Source organism: Carassius auratus, unplaced genomic scaffold (assembly GCF_003368295.1).
Source record: "Carassius auratus strain Wakin unplaced genomic scaffold, ASM336829v1 scaf_tig00217732, whole genome shotgun sequence".
In the NCBI taxonomy this organism is placed as follows: Eukaryota; Metazoa; Chordata; class Actinopteri; order Cypriniformes; family Cyprinidae; genus Carassius; species Carassius auratus.
In genome coordinates this window covers 1-18,285 of record NW_020529217.1, presented here as the reverse complement: position 1 = coordinate 18,285, position 18,285 = coordinate 1, and the positions used below count along the sequence as shown (strand labels likewise).

Sequence of the window (18,285 nt, the reverse complement as noted above, 5' to 3'; positions counted from 1 at the left end):
GGACTAAAGTTTATGCCTGGTTATATAGGATATAATAATACTATATATTTGTTAATAATTAATTCTTTCTAAAACGATAGGAATTGGAGTTTGACCACTCTGGCTAGTTGTAGTACTAGTTAGATAAGATAACAGCGCTCCACTGAGCACTGAATGACAAAGAGACAATAATGTTAAATTCTAAAGCATGTCAAAATTACTATTATTTGTTAATATTATTATTAAGATTTCATATAGTAATACAATTTCCTCCAGCAAAGCACTGCACCTTTCTCATGTCGCACTGGTCTCCCAGACGCAAGGTGGCGGTAATGTAGAATAGCGTCTTGTTCACGTTTAGAGAATCGGTTTTTAAAAAAAATTACGTCATATGTCATACATTTAACGTCATATTTTTGCACTGAACAAACAAATAGTTACATACCACTGTTCATCACCATATTTCCGAATACATTAGACAGAATATGAAAAGTTTTGTCGCTAAGACTCGAGTGATTCAATCGAATCGGTTCGACCGAACATGAATCTCATTCGCGAATCACTAGTGAAGGAAGGTAAGCTGTTTGACCGCCGATGCAGCTCTGATGTAAACGAATAATATGATTAAAGCTCTTTATAAAGCGTTTGAGGTCAGGTGGAAATCCTACAGGCACAGATTTGTCCCCTGGATAGCGTTAAATCTGCAGAAAAATGAGAGGTAAAGTTCAGTTAGTGCTCTGTCAGGCACAGCCATGCTCAGATTTACTGAGTTCAGTGTGTTTGTTTTCTCAGAACTCTTCGTCAGGTGAAGAATCGATCGCAAGATAAGTTAGTCGAAGATGAGGAGGTGTTCAGATCTCTCGTGTGTTTATTCACTGAACTCCTGAAAACGATCTGAAGAATCAAAGCGAGCTGCTCCGGTTCCTCCCTCAGGCGAACCGCGACAAGTACACTAACGTTCGGAATGAAACACGCGATGCTCCCTCTGCAGTGATGTTGAACGCTCTGGGCTTCCGGATCGAGCGGAAGCGCAGCTCTCTGCATTTGGCGGGAACTGGCGTCTTTGTTACGCGGGGACGCGCGCCGAAAGGAAGTATTGTAGCTATGTATCCAGGTGTAACACCTCACTCATCTTATATAAATAATAATTTAATAAACAACAACACTTATTTTAACAATACTAACACTATATTCTATAACTATTATTAATAGTTATATTATTATATTTAATTATATATATATATGATTTCTTTATATAATTCAAGCGATTACTGATTTTAAAAATATTTGTTTTTAGTAGTGATTAATGCATGATAAGTAATACTTTTCCCGTACATCTCTTATGTAAATTCATACTTGTGATTAGACAATGTATTCAGTTATCATTTTTGAAATCACTTGTCACTGTATCGCTTCCGTTCAGATTGATTAGTAATCTTAAATAATAAATAAGTTTTTGTTTGTCTTTTTATTTTCAGTTTACTTTCTTTTGTTACTTGTTTTATGTTTATGTTCGAAATAAAGCATTCATTCATTCATCAAATAAAAGAATATTTAAATATTATTTAATGCATTTTCAATTATGATAATAACAAATATAATTTATCCATATAAAAATATTATTAAACCTATTTTTATATCATGATAAATAATTATAATTAAAGAAACAACTACTAATGCTTTATTTACGTAGAAGTATTAATAATATATTTAATATTATTCATATTATTACTGAAACACTATTTCTGACAAATAGTACATTTCTTTAGTAGATGCATAGTATTTATACTATTTATAATTATTTATGATTAATATTAAGATAATACTTATTAATAAACAATAATATTTAATAATAATAATATGACAATAATAATGTTATTATTGTTAAGTTTTAATAGATAATTTATTAAATAATATATTCATAGTATTATTTTTCTATCACATTATTAATAATAATACTAGTACATTGGGTATAGAAAACAATTAGGGATGCACGATATTGGATTTTGGCCGATATTCGATATGCCGATATTTTCAAAATAATTTTGGCCGATGCCGATACCGATATCGATATATATACAAATATATACTGATATATTTAAACTTAAATTTTACTGAAGAGAAATCCATGTATCTCTTCTGTACTGATTCTACCATAAATTTATTATTTTACAAATGTAGACAGACATTCACATCTGAAAAACAGGTCAATTATTTCACTTGGAGAATATCGGTTTGGCTCATCGGCAGAAATATTCATATCCGATACCGATAATGGTCATTTTAAGCTTTTATCGGCCGATACCGATATTGTGCCGATATTATCGTGCATCCCTAAAAACAATTACCCTTCTTTAAAATAATCACAGTTTGTTGCTTTGCAGCCTGAAATAAAGATGGACACAGTTTTTCTTTATTAAAGAATTATTTATTTAATATTTAATAAATATAAATATTTCAGGCAGCAAAGCAACAAAATGTAATTATTTTAAATGTGCTGATTATTTTCAGTACCCACTGTATAGTAAAATAATAATTAATAAATTATATATTTCTTATTAAATATTAATAACTAATTTTTATTATTAATTAGTATTAGATGTAATAATAATATTATATAATATTAAAATAAAATATTTTATTTTTAAATTGTTGATAAATCATAAATGTTTTAGTAGTGCTTACTACACAATGTCTCTTTTCACATAATTATTAAGAACTGTGTATTTGCATATCATGCATTTTCATACTATTAAAGGTTAGGTAATAGCACAGTGCTCAGTTATTGATATCTGAACGTATTTTACTCTTTTAATAGATTTTTGTCTATCATAAATATTAATGTTGGTTTATACTCTTGTCTGTCTTTATCATCATAAGAATGCTGTTGTGATGTTCTCCTTTCGCAGGAACCATCTATCAGGTGGATGAGCCCATCTTCTTCCAGTCGATCAGAAATCCCTTTGTGTTTCGATGCATCGATGGTGTTTTGATTGATGGGAACGACAGAGCGCTCTCGAAGACTGTGTACCGGTGAGCTGCATTCACAGCGCATTATGAGTGCACCACATAAACACAAATCAAACGTCTTGACTGATGAACAGCTCGTGTAGCGGACGGGACAGACTCGGCCCCTTTGGTCTGAGCGACTGCTCCTGGCTGACCTCTGACCCCGTGAACCCTCTCGCCGTGGGACAGTATGTCAACAACTGCTCTAACGGTCAGTCAGTCCGGTTGGACGAGTCTCACCCCTCCACAGTTCTTAAGGAGCACATCTTTGAGAATAAAGTGGCTTGTCATCCACAGAAAAAGCTGCGAACGTCTGCTATCAGGAGTATGACGTGCCTGAAGGGTTTCCTCTCGAGCTCCGTCAGTTCCTGCCCAATGTTAAACTACAGAGCTGACACTCAAAGGCAAGATGAGAGACTTCATATGCTGTTATTTACTATTAGGATATTATTATTATTGACATTTGCTTACCTTTCTGTTTCTATTTCCAGACCTTTGCGCTGTGTGGTTCTTGTGTCACTGAGAGAGATTAACTGTGGTGAAGAGCTCTTCTCCAACTACTACACAATTGTGCATTGAATCATTTTATATATATATATATATATATAAAAAAAAACGTTGATACATTTGTATTATAAATATAAACCTTGTGAAAAAAAGAAAATTGTGTTGGTTTCCAGCCTAAGGAATTAAGGAACTATTAAAAGGAATAGTTCACCAAAAAAATAATAAGTTATGGACTTATTTTGGGCTGAAGCAACAGTTTGAGGTTTAAAAAAAATAAAAAAAATAAAAAGCCTTGATGGATTTGTTTCTTTTGGTTCTTCACCAGTCATTAAACTGTTGGACTGGAGTGGTGTGGATTATTGTGATGTTTTTATCAGCTGTTTGGACTCTCATTCTGACGGCACCCATTCACTGTAGAGCATCCATTGTTGAGACACTGATGCAATGCAACATTTCTCCACAGCAAATTTTCATTTTTGGGTGAAGTAGTAGTTATGAAATAGTTCTGCTTTGAAAACTACTTTTCCTGAGATGTTCATTTACAACTATTTAAAAATGAAAAATGTTGTTGCTCTTGCCATAAAATCAACTTTTGATAGATGTTTGTGAAAAAAACGTAAGTAGAGGAAGTTAAACCTAAACTCTTTTTTCCTTCGATCACATAATTAAACGGACATACACTACAGAAATTAAAAAAATCAATAATCGTTACTGCAAATAAAGATCCAGAGGAGTCAAATTCAATCAAGTTTTTGGATGAACTCATCAACACTGTTATAATATCTCCAGAACTTTATTTCTGGAATGGTTCGCCAGTTAGGTACAACATAAAATACAAAATAAAAACCAACGAAACAAGAACAGATTCTATGTACAAACATTAGAATGATAAAATGTCCCTTTCCAATATTAATCGACGTTTGATTGTCTATTCAACACTATAATTTTAATCACATCAAAATTTTGTTGAAAAACAACTTTAACTAGTAACTTCCCCGCCTCCGAAAAGCATGAAAGTGAATGAAAACCAATCGAATATGAAACAAAATAAAGCATACAACATTTCCAAAGATAAATGGAAGGTTTTCAAATGTACATTTTCTTTCCCTGGAAGCAGACAACCATTACATTACAATTTCAAATGTTAAGCTATTCATTTTTTAACACAAATTTTTGGACACAAATTACTGCACCAAGACATTTCCTAAAGCTCTTTTCCATTCTCGTAAGGGACAGGAGAAATTAATTGCACAACCTACAGGACTGCATTGGAGAATATTGTATTTAAATTGATCAATACACATCCTTCAAGTATGTCAAGTCCAAAAATATAAATATGGAGGATTCGGTCCACAGGTACGAGGAAACTATTTTAGACACAGCGTGAACCGTCCAAAAGAGAGAGAGATCGCCGTCCTGAAAACCCTCCTAAGTTCTGAATGATGGTTAAGGCAATACTGCAAACCGGGCTTCTGCCTTAACCAAGAGACATTCGAGTTCAGTAAATCCCTAAGATGTGATAATACTGTACATTCAGCTAGCGCCGCGACTTCCTGTGAAGACAACGACGGCTCTTCGTCTCCAGCGGACGCTAAATACAACACCCACTTGCAGTCGAGTGAATAAATAAATAAATAACTCTCTTCTTAAGCAAATCTCTTATGAGGAAAAGCATCAAACGAACGGTTAAAGTAAGTCGAGAAGGCATTCTTGTGGCACACGCAGACTCAAAAGCAAGTCTGTTAGCAGAGAAGAAAAAAAAAAAGGAAGGTATGTGGTATCTACATATTTACAAATTATTGCCATACGAGAGCGTGTTAAATAAAACAAGCAAACAAGGTCCGAAATGATCCGTTTCATCTGTAAGCGATTCTTGATGCATAGATAAACGTCGGGTCAGTGCTTGCAGGCTTTCATCAAGGACTTGGAACGCAAACGAACACAATGACGACGAGGAGTCATTTACAACGTTGCATAATTAAGTTACTGAAGGGAGCAGACGGGTAAAACTGCGGGTTGGGTTCGGTTCCCATGATGAGAAATCCCTGCAAAAAAGGTTTTTCAATAAATAGTGATCTCTAAATATCAAAACAGATTGAAAAACAAAAAAAAATGCATGTGCCAGTATTTTCAAAACCACTTTGGGAAACCAAAGATTTTGACTGTAATGCAGTCCAATGGTCTTCATTGCAATAAATATGCAAAACGCCGACTGCTAAAGTAAGAGAAACACTAATAAATATGCGCAGAAGTAGATCAATTACACACACTAATACCTCTACTGTATTTAGGGCCTATTCCACTTTCAATTGTTCGTAGGTTTGTTTTTGCAGTCATTTCGAAATAGCAGAAAACCTCCCAAGGCTGAACTTTCCATGGTGCAAAAAAACCCAAATTAAGAAGTGGTCCTAGACGCCATCCAGACGAAGGCAGAGCTGTAAACACTTGATGGGAAACACAGAGAGGCCGAGCTCATGTCGTCAAGATGATGGCTTAGAAAACCTCCTTGCAGTCGGCCGACGTACGCCAGTTCATGTTTTCCACAGTATTCGGACACACACACGCTTATGACACTTCCAAAAATTCAAGACTGGAAAATAAATGGCTGTATTAGCTCTTGAGAAATCAAGATTTAGGTCTGTACAATTAGACATCACTGATGTCATAGTAAAAAAAAAAGATCAATCTGTACATATATACACACATGTATATATAATCAGGAAACTGAAGGAATATATTGGATTGCATGAAGCACGAAGTGTTACTCCGACTGCAGCGCCGTGTGCTGATGTAGTGTGTGTGCTCCCATGTAGCTGCCCGCCTCGCTGAAGTCACTGACCGAAACTGCCATTTTGGCACTTGTGATGTGGTGCGTGCGGCCCTCGAAATCCACGCTCATGTTCCTGCTGTCGTTTAAGAATGGCTCCGACAGGCCCATCTTCATCCGCTTGGCCGGGGGGCGTTCGCAGTCCTCGCCGCACACCACTGATCTGCCCGAGCTCCGAGTGGTAGAAGCCCGTCTCCATCAGGTTGAGGCAGTCTCCGTCTCTGTTGCTGGAGTAGTTGAGCGGCTCTTCGTGGCTCAGGGGACCGCGGTGAAGCCCGTCCAGCGAGGAGAAGCTGTAGGAGTCCAGACAGCTGACGTCTGCGGGGTTACACACCGATGCCACTGTGCTGGTCAACGCTGGAGGAAGAGGAAGAGGTTAGACGCGTCTGCTCAAGATCAAGGCTGCACTTGTTAGATCAAAAATACAGAAACTAATTTTAAATATTGCAACTTAAATAATTCATTTGAAACCAAAATCTTGTGAAATGTAGTTGCTGTCACTTTTGATCAGTTTAATGCATGCTTGCTCAAAAATTATTATCCTTCAAAAAAAAAAAAACACCTTATTAACCCCAAATAATGTAACTAAATTAGTGTTGGGCGATATGGTAATTTTTCAAATCGTCAACCTGTGAGATCGACGATACACGATATTATCGTGCATGAGTGGAGCAAGAGAGAGACTCTTTGTTCTTGTCATAGCAGAACCATTTGGTGTTTTAAAACATACAGGTGCACGAGAGAGAGCCTATGGAATCACCAATAATCGAAAATATATACTTTCAAACATACTGATAAACTAACGTTCATCAGCTTGTTCATATATAGTCGGACACAACGGTCAAATCGCGCATCCTGTGACAAATCTGCCGCATATGTGCACAGAAGTTAGTCTAAATGTTCTGCAAAATCAGTCAACGCTGAATATCGATAGTAGTTTAACACTAATACTGGACATAATCGAACACGTTAAATATAAAAGTATTCAAAACAGGTAAGTTCATATATTTGGAGTAAAGTTGAATTGAACTAATGTATCAGTCATACAACATAACTGTTGCATTAAACTCCGTTAGTGAGGGAACGTTTAATATATTGCATACATATAGGCTGTTCAGATTACTTGTTTAAGAGTAATGAAATATGATGTACGTCTGTTCGTGGATGGAGACTTTGTAACAGCCAAAACTCTGTATTTTGAATGCATCACATTATAGTGCAGTGTGCATGAATATAATAATGCGGCAGAGCGAACTTATCCACAGTGGTTCTTCTAACATAGTCCTTCTACATCATCACCGCATAATAAGTGTTATAAGTGATGAGTCTTTAAGAGGAGGATTACGTGAGAACCACTATGGATGATATGTTCGCTCTACCGCCTAGTTATTATTTTGTCTTTACTTTATTTGTAATGCCAAGAAAGAGTTAATCTCTCATGTTTGAGAAGAACGTGTTGCCGTGTATCGGTCATTAAATGTGTGGGACACTCATTTACTCATTTACACATTTACTCATCAACTCCTCATTTTCTATCTCTTTCATTTCATGGATTTAACGAGTTGTTTGACTAAAAGCGTTACTACTTCATGTACTACAAGCTCTAATCCTCCTGTGCGGTGTGTGTGTGTGTGTGTGTGTGTGTGAGAAATGTGGTGCTAAAGTGAAACAGTGGAGCAGTTTGACAGCCGAATTATAATAGGCCTCCTAATAAAAATCTAAATAATAGACGGTTTCAGCGGCAACAACATAAACAAACGTTACTGCGCGTGCCCGTATTGTGGACCTAACTTAACTTCCGGTAGACTTCCAAATAGAATAAATAACAACAGCCAAGTCCCTCTAGAGTAGATATTTTTTGATAACAAACAAAATGTTTGCTGCTTGGATCAGACGGACTTAATGAATATGCAAATTCATTCTTTGCCAACAGGAGCATAGACATAAAGCGCGAGAAATAGAGGTTTCCCCAGTAACAGCTGTAAACGAAGCAGAGCTACGCTCACATGCTGCTTTATCAGGCATATAACATGCACGTCTTCTTTCAGAAATACAGCGATATAAAAACACCTGTGCCTCGCTTTTATATTTAAACAAATGTAAGGAATTATTATTAATAAAAGAGCAGTACGTAACCTTACTCATGTTTATTCAATGAAGCCTTTTTGAAAATCGATTTAAAATTGTGGCAAGTCTCCAAAAATAAATAAATGTATGAGAAACACACCCTGCAGCACAACCACTGAGCCCAACTTCAGTCTACTCATCACCTTGACTTTAACTGCGTTTGTAGAAGGCAAGGCACTGCAGCCAACACCAACAGACCGGAAGTTAGCTTAGGTCCAGGCGCGTGCGCCCGATGAAACCGTCTGTAAGTTATTATTATAATCTAATACATTAATAGGAGATTATCAACAGAGAAATCTGCTTCTGACTATCGTCGATACATGATACTATCGTCTATCGGCACAACCCTAAACTAAATCACTTATATTAACTACATTTATAATTTTTTTTTTTACAAATAAAAAGTCATTTCTTTTAATTAAATATAAAAAAAAATATGTAACTAAATCACTTATATTAAATACATATAATTTTTTTATAAAAAAATAAAAATAAATTAAATAATTTATTTTGATTAAATAAAAAAGTAATATATAATAATATATAAATTAATATGAATTGATTCCACTTTTTTCGTCAGATATTGTTAGCAGGGCTCCAGACCAAAAAAAGCCATCAGGGCTCCTATAAGAAACAAAATAAAGGCACTTCATAATTTTTTTTAAGTGCCATAGAATAAAGGCATTCTACTCATATTTTTTCTTGGTTTAAAACACCTTTACATTTCAAATCATATTTTTGTGTTTTATCTCCCCTCCTTTTACAACATCAGCCTTCTAATCAATCTAGATGATGTCCTGGGAACTTAAGTCCTTTCCAACTTGAGAACTATATTCAGTCACAAAGAATTGTTTAATGCACCGATATCGCAAACCATAAATACTTCAGTATCACTTGGCCACTGAGTGTAGGTTAGGCTCCTCATCAAAGCATCATAAATGCTGTCATGCTTTAACAAACACAGCATATAGACTATAGATCCTGATAACAAGAAGCCTTATTAGTATAAATTATAAACGAGAACTGTTAATCTCCACACAGCTGACAGCTTTACCTGTTGTAGTTTGTTCAAGTTCTGCACGAAATAGACACTGCTTTTCTGCACTTGTACTTCACACGTCTCCGTCATTTTCTCTCGCTCTCTTTCTCTCGCGCTGCACAGCTGGAGCTGCTTTCAGCAAGAGTGCAGTCAACGCTGCTGTTCGGCACAGATGAGGGACCGTTTCAAAGCCTTTTTTCCCCCACTAAAACTTTGACGCGCATCGTCTTAGTTTATTACGTCAGCATAACAAAAGATGTGATCGCAAAACAAGCAGGGAAAAAGGCGTTAAGTCATAACATGTAGATTTATAAAGATATATCACTTACAAATTATTATTTCTGGTCACAAATGCGATTGTTTTAGTCGCAGTCTGGAGCCCTGGTTAGGTCCTCTGTGCATGAATATATTTTATTTTTTTCCCCCAATATTTATTCAATAATAATAAATGGAAGGAAAAAAAAAGATTTGCCCAACCACTGACATGACATAAATATCAGGAAATTTTGGCAGAAAGTCTAACTCAGCCAATGGCCGACAAATTAGTCTCACTTTATGTATTTTATTTACTGAACACTGATATTTTATATTGCTGTTGTAGTGTAAGCCACTAAAGGCAGTTCTTACAGTGACTTCCCTAAAGTTTAAAGTGTCTATTAACACTTCTTACACTAAAAATGACTAACACAATGGCTTATTGCTTTACACATTAATAGAAAGCTGTTATCAGAGCATTAAAACAAAAATGAGTCCCTGGAGCACAAAAGCAGTCTCAAGTCTCTGGGGTATATTTGTAGCAATAGCCAAAAATACATTGTATGGGTTAGGAGGATTATAGATTTTTCTTTAATGCCTAAAATCATTAGGATATTAAATAAAGATCATGTTCTATGAAGATTCAATTTCCTACCGTAAATATACCAAAACTTAATTTTTGATTAGTAATATGCATGCTAAGAACTTTTTAATTTTCTTAATATTTAGTTTTTTTTTTTTTTTGCATCCTCACAGATTCCAGGTTTTCAAATACCGTATTTTTCGGACTATAAGTCGCATCCGATTATAAGTCACATCAGTCAAAAAATACCTCATGATGAGGGAAAAAACATATATAAGTCGCATTTATTTAGAACCAAGAGAAAACATTACCGTCTCCAGCCACGAGAGGGCGCTCTGTCTTCAGTGTAGACTTCAGGAGAACTGAGCAGCATAGAGCTCTCGTGGCTGGAGACGGTAATGTTTTCTGTTAGTTCATTTCTCTTGGTTCATGTCAAATTAATTTTGATAAGTCGCACCTGACTATAAGTCGCAGGACCAGCCAAACTATGAAAAAAAAGTGCAACTTATAGCCAGGAAAATACGGTAGTTGTATCTCGGCCAAATGTTGTCCGATCCTAATAAACCATACATCAATGGAAAGATATTTATCAGCTTTCAGATGATGCATACATCTCAATTTAGAAAAATTGACCTTTAAGACTGGTTTTGTGCTCCAGGGTCACAAATGAGGTAAAAGCATGTCTGAAAAGGTTTAGTAATGTACCCGAGAGGTCACTGGCTGTGATGGAGTTGAGCAGGTTGAGCTGTTGCTCGGTTGGAGGCTCGATCCTGCCGCTGCCGCTGGAACACACAGACGCAGATCCATCCACCAAACCCTCGGCTTCATCCACCAACCGGTCCATAAGATCCCTGCAGAGGGCATGAGGAGAGGAAATCAGCCTTCAGAGCTCCAGAGAACTGGATTAGGCTCACTTATAAAACTCCTATCGCTCTGCATCAGGTTCACACTGAACATTTTAATATTACGTTCATTACGAAACTCACGTGACGCCAGGATAACTGCCTGAACTTCTTCTTCCCGAACCGGTTTTGCTGGACGAAAAAGTCGAATCGCTCGGACTTCTTCCACATGTAGTAAAACGCAACACATTCTGCCACCGTTCGTGTGTTGACCTTAAAAAAAAAGACAAAAATAAAAGTTACATGCAACTTAATAATCATGCATTATTGGTGCAAAACGATGCAAAACAAATGTTTCTGCATGCATAAAAGAATTTAAATAAAATTCCAGCCTGACATTATTTTTTTTTAAACCAACCAAATCCAAATGAAAAACGATATTAAGAGCGATATTATGAAGATCCTTAAGTTTCACTCAGAAAAGCATGCATCCAATGTTAATGGAATTTCATGTTGTAATTAACAGGAGTGACATCTGATTTAAGCTAACACTGACTCAAAACTGCATTTAAATATCTAACATTAAAAGACACCGTCTTACTTTGTGCTTCTGAATGAGGTGGAAGTTTTTTCTCGTACAACAGAAGACCCTGTTCAAAGTTTCGGCATTCTTCTTCAGACCACGGGAGCATCTCGTCTAAATAATAACATTTATATTAGTTTACTACTCAACACTTAGTACAATAACAAAACAACGGCGATATTTCCACTCACCTTTTGAGGATTTGTCTCTGCTGCGATATCGTTCAAGAGCTTCGTGGACGTTGTAGTTACACTTCAAAAGCTCATATAAGGCCTGGAGATGAATAACAGGTTAGTTAACCCTATAAAAGCTTACTTTAAATTTCCTAAGCCCTTGAAATCATCCACATGACCAGAACTGGGATTTTTGATCATTTACATCTCATCATACTTCAGGGTTTCTGCAGGATCATCAAATCTAACTGAATGTTTTTTTTAAATGCCATGCATGACCCATTTATATCACACACACACTAGCGATCAAAGTTTCTTCCGCTCACCACGGCTGTAGTAATATTAATGTTGAGCGACATTATTTCATTTTAAAATATATTTTCTATTTGAATATTATACCAAATTTATTTCGGTGATGCACAGCTGTATTTTCAGCATCATTCCTCCAGTTTTCAGTGTCACATGATCTTCAGAAATCATTCTGATACCGATTTACTGTTCTGTGATTATTAATTATTGTTGATGCTAAATTATTTAATAATGGTTCTTATTATCATAACTTAGGGCTGGAGGATTTGTAAAAAAAAAAAAATTAATCTAGATTTTTCCAGAATGTTTTACCGATTCTAGATTTTTTTTTTTTTACGATTTTTAACGTCAACTTGAAAATGTAACTACAATATCATTCAAGTAGATTTTTCTTTACTAACCGTTCTTTCACAGTTTCCTTTATTTCCAGTTAATCACATGAGGTCGGATCGTACTTCTCTCTTTACGGTTATCACCGGCATATTGTCAGAGTTGGCACATATTTTTCTGCCTCATATTTTTGTGGAAACCTATTTTTTTCAGGATTCACTGATGAATTTGCTTGCAGACGATCACTATGCAAAACCTTTGCTTGCTTGATGACAGAAAGCTGTATCTGTCTTTTATAAATCTGATAAAATGGAAGACTCTTATGATGTGATACTCAAGAGTAACATGAGATTGGTGTGTTCTGTCCCCTTTAAACAAAATCAGGCCATTATTCTCAGGCTTTACAGGGTTAAGAGTTACAACAGTGCTGAAGTGTCTAGAATCTATTTAGTGGACATAATTAACAGCCTCTCAAGTGTAACGAATGTGTTTGGTTTGTGTAAAACTTCAACCTGCTCGTTGTCTTTGACCAGAAGAACATTTGCCATCTCCATCCATCTTTCCGTCCACACGCAGAGCGTCCTGCAAGAAGCTTTTGACCTTTGACTCGGGCAACATTTCCGGCTGCCAAAGCAGCTGATCTTCCTCTGCGTACACTGAAAAACACAGGAGAACATTTTCAAACATGCTGCATTAAAAGATGTTGAAGTGTTTTATTTGAGTGCCATCAGGTGTCAACCAATGATTGCGCACTAAATATTCTGTTTCACTAAGAAATGCACGCATGCAATATGTCAAAAGGCATTCAATGTTGTATTTTAAAACATGATGGGTTGCATAAATTAGGTGTCAGGTGACACCTAATTTATGCAAATATTCACTTACTTTAAATATGGAAAGGACTCACCTTTTCCTGGTCATTATAACAGGTGAGCGCAGGAATCTCTGCCTGATATTCAGATCCCCACCATGATCTCCTGTGAAAATTAATAAAATATACACAGACCTTAAAACGTCATAAAAATTTGTCTGACACACATAAGTGATAAGGCCATCCTTAAAATATTTTTGGTTTGCATTAAAAAAAAAAAAAGGGTCGGTAGGTAGGTCTGTTTTTTTTTTGTTTTAATGTAAAAAAAAGAAAAAAAATGAAATTTTGGTTATCACGGTATGAATTTCAACAATTAGCATATCGTGACGTCACTGACTGGGTCTTCAAACCCATGCCTTCGGGCGCATAATTGCAAACCTAATTTTGATGCAGGCTATATTATTCCACAACAAATGTAAATCTTTATCAAAAACATGTTTATTGCATGAATTTCAGGAGAGAAGAAAAAAAATGAGGGTACTGTTTTACTTGCATCCACCGCTACGTGTCAATGCAACCTACAAATGAGAGATCGTTTACTTTGCTTTCTTGGGCTGTCACTTTGGTGAAAAAAATCCTGTTTGATTTGAGTAACAAGTGTTCATTGAATCGATTGTAAAATCACTTTTGCATGTCTAAATACGTTTTATATGGCAAATAACACCAAATATAGGTAAAACCACGGACAACAGGCAGGACGAATGTAAAGATTCAATATATTGGTAAAGACCAATATTTCTGATGTTTTATTGGCGTGAAGTTACGTGCACAATGACGAACAGGAGTGCAACATTCTTGAAAAACAATAAGCAGAGTGGACTGCCATAATGCAAAACATTTACTGCAGGCTTCAACATGGATGTGTTTACGATTAGAAATGTCAAAAAAAAAAATATAATAATAATAATAATGCGCATAAGTAGGTGATTCTAGCCCGAAACTGTATCTTTATGCATGAGGAAAAAAAAAAAAAAAAAAAAAAAAAAAAAAATGGACGCGCTAAATTTGTTAAAACAATTCCTATTTTCGCTTTCGAAACTTGTGTTGGTTGGTCCAATCGATTCGTGCAATAGATTTTCGAACATAGTGACAGTCGACACAGTCACGGTTTTAGACTAGACGGGAGAAGGGCTGGGAAAAGATCTGGGCTCAGTTTTTCCAGAACTTCGTCCCGAGTTAAAGCGGTGTAGAGCTGTTTCAATGCATTTTTTAGATGTATTATGGTGCCCTTATCATAAAATTATTTATATATTATTTAATTGCTTTTGTATTAGTTGTTTGAAGAGTAAAAAAAATTGGTCAGTCTAAACGCAAATCTACAACCGGAAAGTCAGTCGGACTAAAAGCAAAAAAATTAGGGCTGTCAAATGATTAAAATTTTTAATCAAATGAATCAGAATTTAATCATGATTAATCACTATTTGCAATTACACCTGAATCCTAACCATTTTTTTTTTTCTGAAATGCGTACCAAAAGATAAATAACAGGATACAGATACATAATTTTCATGTATTGATTCATCAATATGTGTTTTTTTTTTTTCTGAATTTCAAAAGTTTAACATTTACTTCGATCAAATTTACCTGAGCACTATATCAAACCATGACATTTAACTACAGATAGTGTAAGAGTTTTAGGTGAACCTGTGGTTAAATATAGCCACATATCTATGAAATTATGAATAGAGAAACTAGAAAGAATGAACTCAGAAACACAAACATGCGCCACCATCACATAAGCAGCACTCTGGGCACTCTTGTTTTTAGGAGGTGTTCATTTGCTCTGCCACAATACTTTAGGATCGATATTTTCACGTTCTGAAGGCTTCAAGTGCCAGTAAAACCAAGTAAAAATGCAAATGCTTTTCCAAACAGCTGTAATTTTCGCTGCATTGCATGTAGGCGTTCTGCGCATGCGCAGTGTGAAACACAGGACGCTATAACAGGAAGAAGCTCCAGTGTATCAACTACCAAAGTCTTCTCTGTTTATCGAGCTTGGCATGAATGTATTTGCGAGTAACTGGGGTAAAACCTTAAACTTCTTCGGTGTTTTCGTCGTGGCGCTCGCCGCTGTTTTTTTCTATCTTGAGAATTCAGAGATCGACGAGACTTTCCTAATCTAAATAATTTGTCACACTGCACATGCGTAAAATGCGTTAAAAATTTTGACGTAATTAACGACAAACAACTAATTAACGCCGTTAACGCGCTATTTTTGACAGCCCTAAAAAAAATATATACAATTTGAGTCGGTCCTAAAGTGGCAGGGTCGGTCAGGTTACGTCAAACAAGAACATTTTTAAGGATGCCCTAAGAAACAGCCCCTTTTGAACTCGAACTTCGAATATTACTGTGGAGAACAATGACAAAGTCAGTAAAAGTGATTTTCCTCACCTTGCGAGAGTCTTCAGGATTCAAACCTTCATCCTCTCCCTCAGATTCTTTGTCTCCATCATAAACCACATTTGCTAAAAAACAAACAACAAAAATGAGCTATAAAAAATAAAATCTAATGGAAACTGAAGCATAAAGTCAAATGTACAGAAACAATGTGTACGAGCTTACAGCGAAGAGTTCTGGGGAAGAAATCGTTGGTTTCGTGTGACGTCACCGACGGTGTGAGGTCATCGGCAGAAGATTGTGTTTCTTCGTCGTCTCCAGAGAGCAGATCTTTAGCGATTTCCTCCTGTTTTACGAGAAAAGAGGACATGCAACAAGGTCAACGAACATGAATGGAAACTCACGGCTCGGATCAGATCACCGTTTTTGAGTCACGGATCGGATCAGCAAAGGAAATAAAATCAATCAAACTTTGCTTTCCATTTATTATTTGAAGCCAAGTACTACTTCTATACCTTAACAAAAACTACGATCAAAAGACAAGGTAACAGCCAATGAAAAAATAGAGCAGATATATAAATCACAAGGATAGATAAATAAGGAGACCAAAAGAACAATTAAAATAAGGTCAGTAGCATTCAGATACAGAAATGTGTTGTTGTTTGTAATGACAGAAGCAGGTATTTATAGACTGCTGTACCTTTAAGACCTGATGCACAGATCTAATATAAATGATGCACATCTGAGTTCTTTCTCAGCTGTTTTTCTTCACTTAAGACATAACCGACTTCGCTTACCAGAATCATTGTCGAGACGGGTATTTTGTCAGTTTTATGTGCATGTGTCTGTGCAAACGCAAGGAAATGCGAAAGAGGATTCAGTTCGATGTTCGTGCGCCATCTGAAACGTGCCTCTCTGCGTGTTTGCTTGAGTATTGAAATCTCGTTCTCTTTCGCCTCTTCTTGAGCTGGAATGGTTTAAAATCACTTGAGTGCGAAACACATACAAATTATAAACTTTCACTCTATTATTGTTCATTTGTGAAATTAATCTGCAGATTAAATCAGTGCCGGACTGTGTGGCCGGGTCCGTACGGATCAATTACGATCCGTTCAATCCCCAATGAACAGCACAAAATGTATATATATACACACACAAACAAAACTTCTCAACAGTTTGGAATAATCATAGTTTTTAAATTGTTTTTGAAAGAATATACTGCTTTGCTGCTCCAGAAACATGTCTGATTATTATCCATGCTCAAAACAGTTGTGCTGCTCCATATTTTTGTGGAAGCTGTGATACATCACCATTCAAACGTTTGGGGTAAGTACCATTTTTTTTTATTAAACACTTTTATTGAGCAAGAATGCATTAAAATGTCAAAAGTGACCGTAAGGACATTCATAATGTTAATACAGATTTCTATTTTTCAAAAGCAGTCTTAAGTCTCTGGGGTATATTTGTAGCCAAAAGAGCAAAACATTTTTTGCACCCTCAGATTCTAGATTTTAAAATAGTTGCATCTCTGTCAAACATTGTTCGATCCTAATAAACCACACATCAATGGAAATATATTTGTTCATCTTTCAGATGATGTATACACCTCAATTTCTAAAAATTGTACATTTGGTCTGGTTTTGTGGTCCATGGTCAATAATGAAGCAGCACAATTGTTTTTACAATACATTCCGTAAGAAAACTTATTTTATATAAGTAATAATTTACAATATTACTCTTTTTAATGTGTTTTTGATCAAATAGGTGCATCTCAATAAATTAGAATGTCATGGAAAAAAAATTATTTCAGTAATTCAACTCAAATTGTGAAAAAAAGTAGTTTAAGTCTTTGGTTCATTTTAATTGTGATGATCTTGGCTCACATTTAACAAAGACCCACCAATTTACGATCTCAACAAATAAGAATACTTCATGAGACCAATAAAAAAAAAAAAAAATGTTTAGTGAATTTTTGTACTTCTGGAAAGCATGTTCATTTACTGTACATGTACTCAATCCTTGGTAGGGGCTCCTTTTGCTTTAATTATTGCCTCAATTCGGCGTGGCATGGAGGAGATCAGTTTGTGGCTCTGCTGAGGTGGTCTGGAAGCCCAGGTTTCTTTGACAGTGGTCTTCAGCTCATCTGCATTGTTTGGTCTCTTGTTTCTCATCTTCCTCTTGACAATAGCTCATAGATTCTCTCTGGGGTTCAGGTCTGGTGAGTTTACTGGCCAGTCAAGCACACAAACATCATGGTCATTTAGCCAACTTTGGTGCTTTTGGCAGTGTGGGCAGGTGCCAATAAAATAAAATCAGCATCTTCAAAAAGCTGGTCAGCAGAAGGAAGCATGAAGTGCTCCAAGATTTCTTGGTAAACAGTTGCAGTGACATTGGTTTTCAAAAAACACAATGGACCAACACCAGCAGATGACATTGCAGCCCAAATCATCACAGACTGTGGAAACTTAACACTGGGCTTCAAGCAACTTGGGCTATGAGCTTCTCCACCTT

At 36.0% G+C, this 18,285-nt stretch overlaps 2 pseudogenes; one reads left to right on the top strand and one right to left on the bottom strand.

The window, feature by feature from the left end:
- Positions 1 to 66: 66 nt before the first annotated feature.
- LOC113102531 (SET domain-containing protein 9-like) lies at positions 67 to 3,743 on the top strand (annotated as a pseudogene).
- A 529-nt stretch (positions 3,744 to 4,272) lies between these two features.
- Positions 4,273 to 17,143, bottom strand: LOC113102530 (mesoderm induction early response protein 3-like; annotated as a pseudogene).
- Positions 17,144 to 18,285: the final 1,142 nt, after the last annotated feature.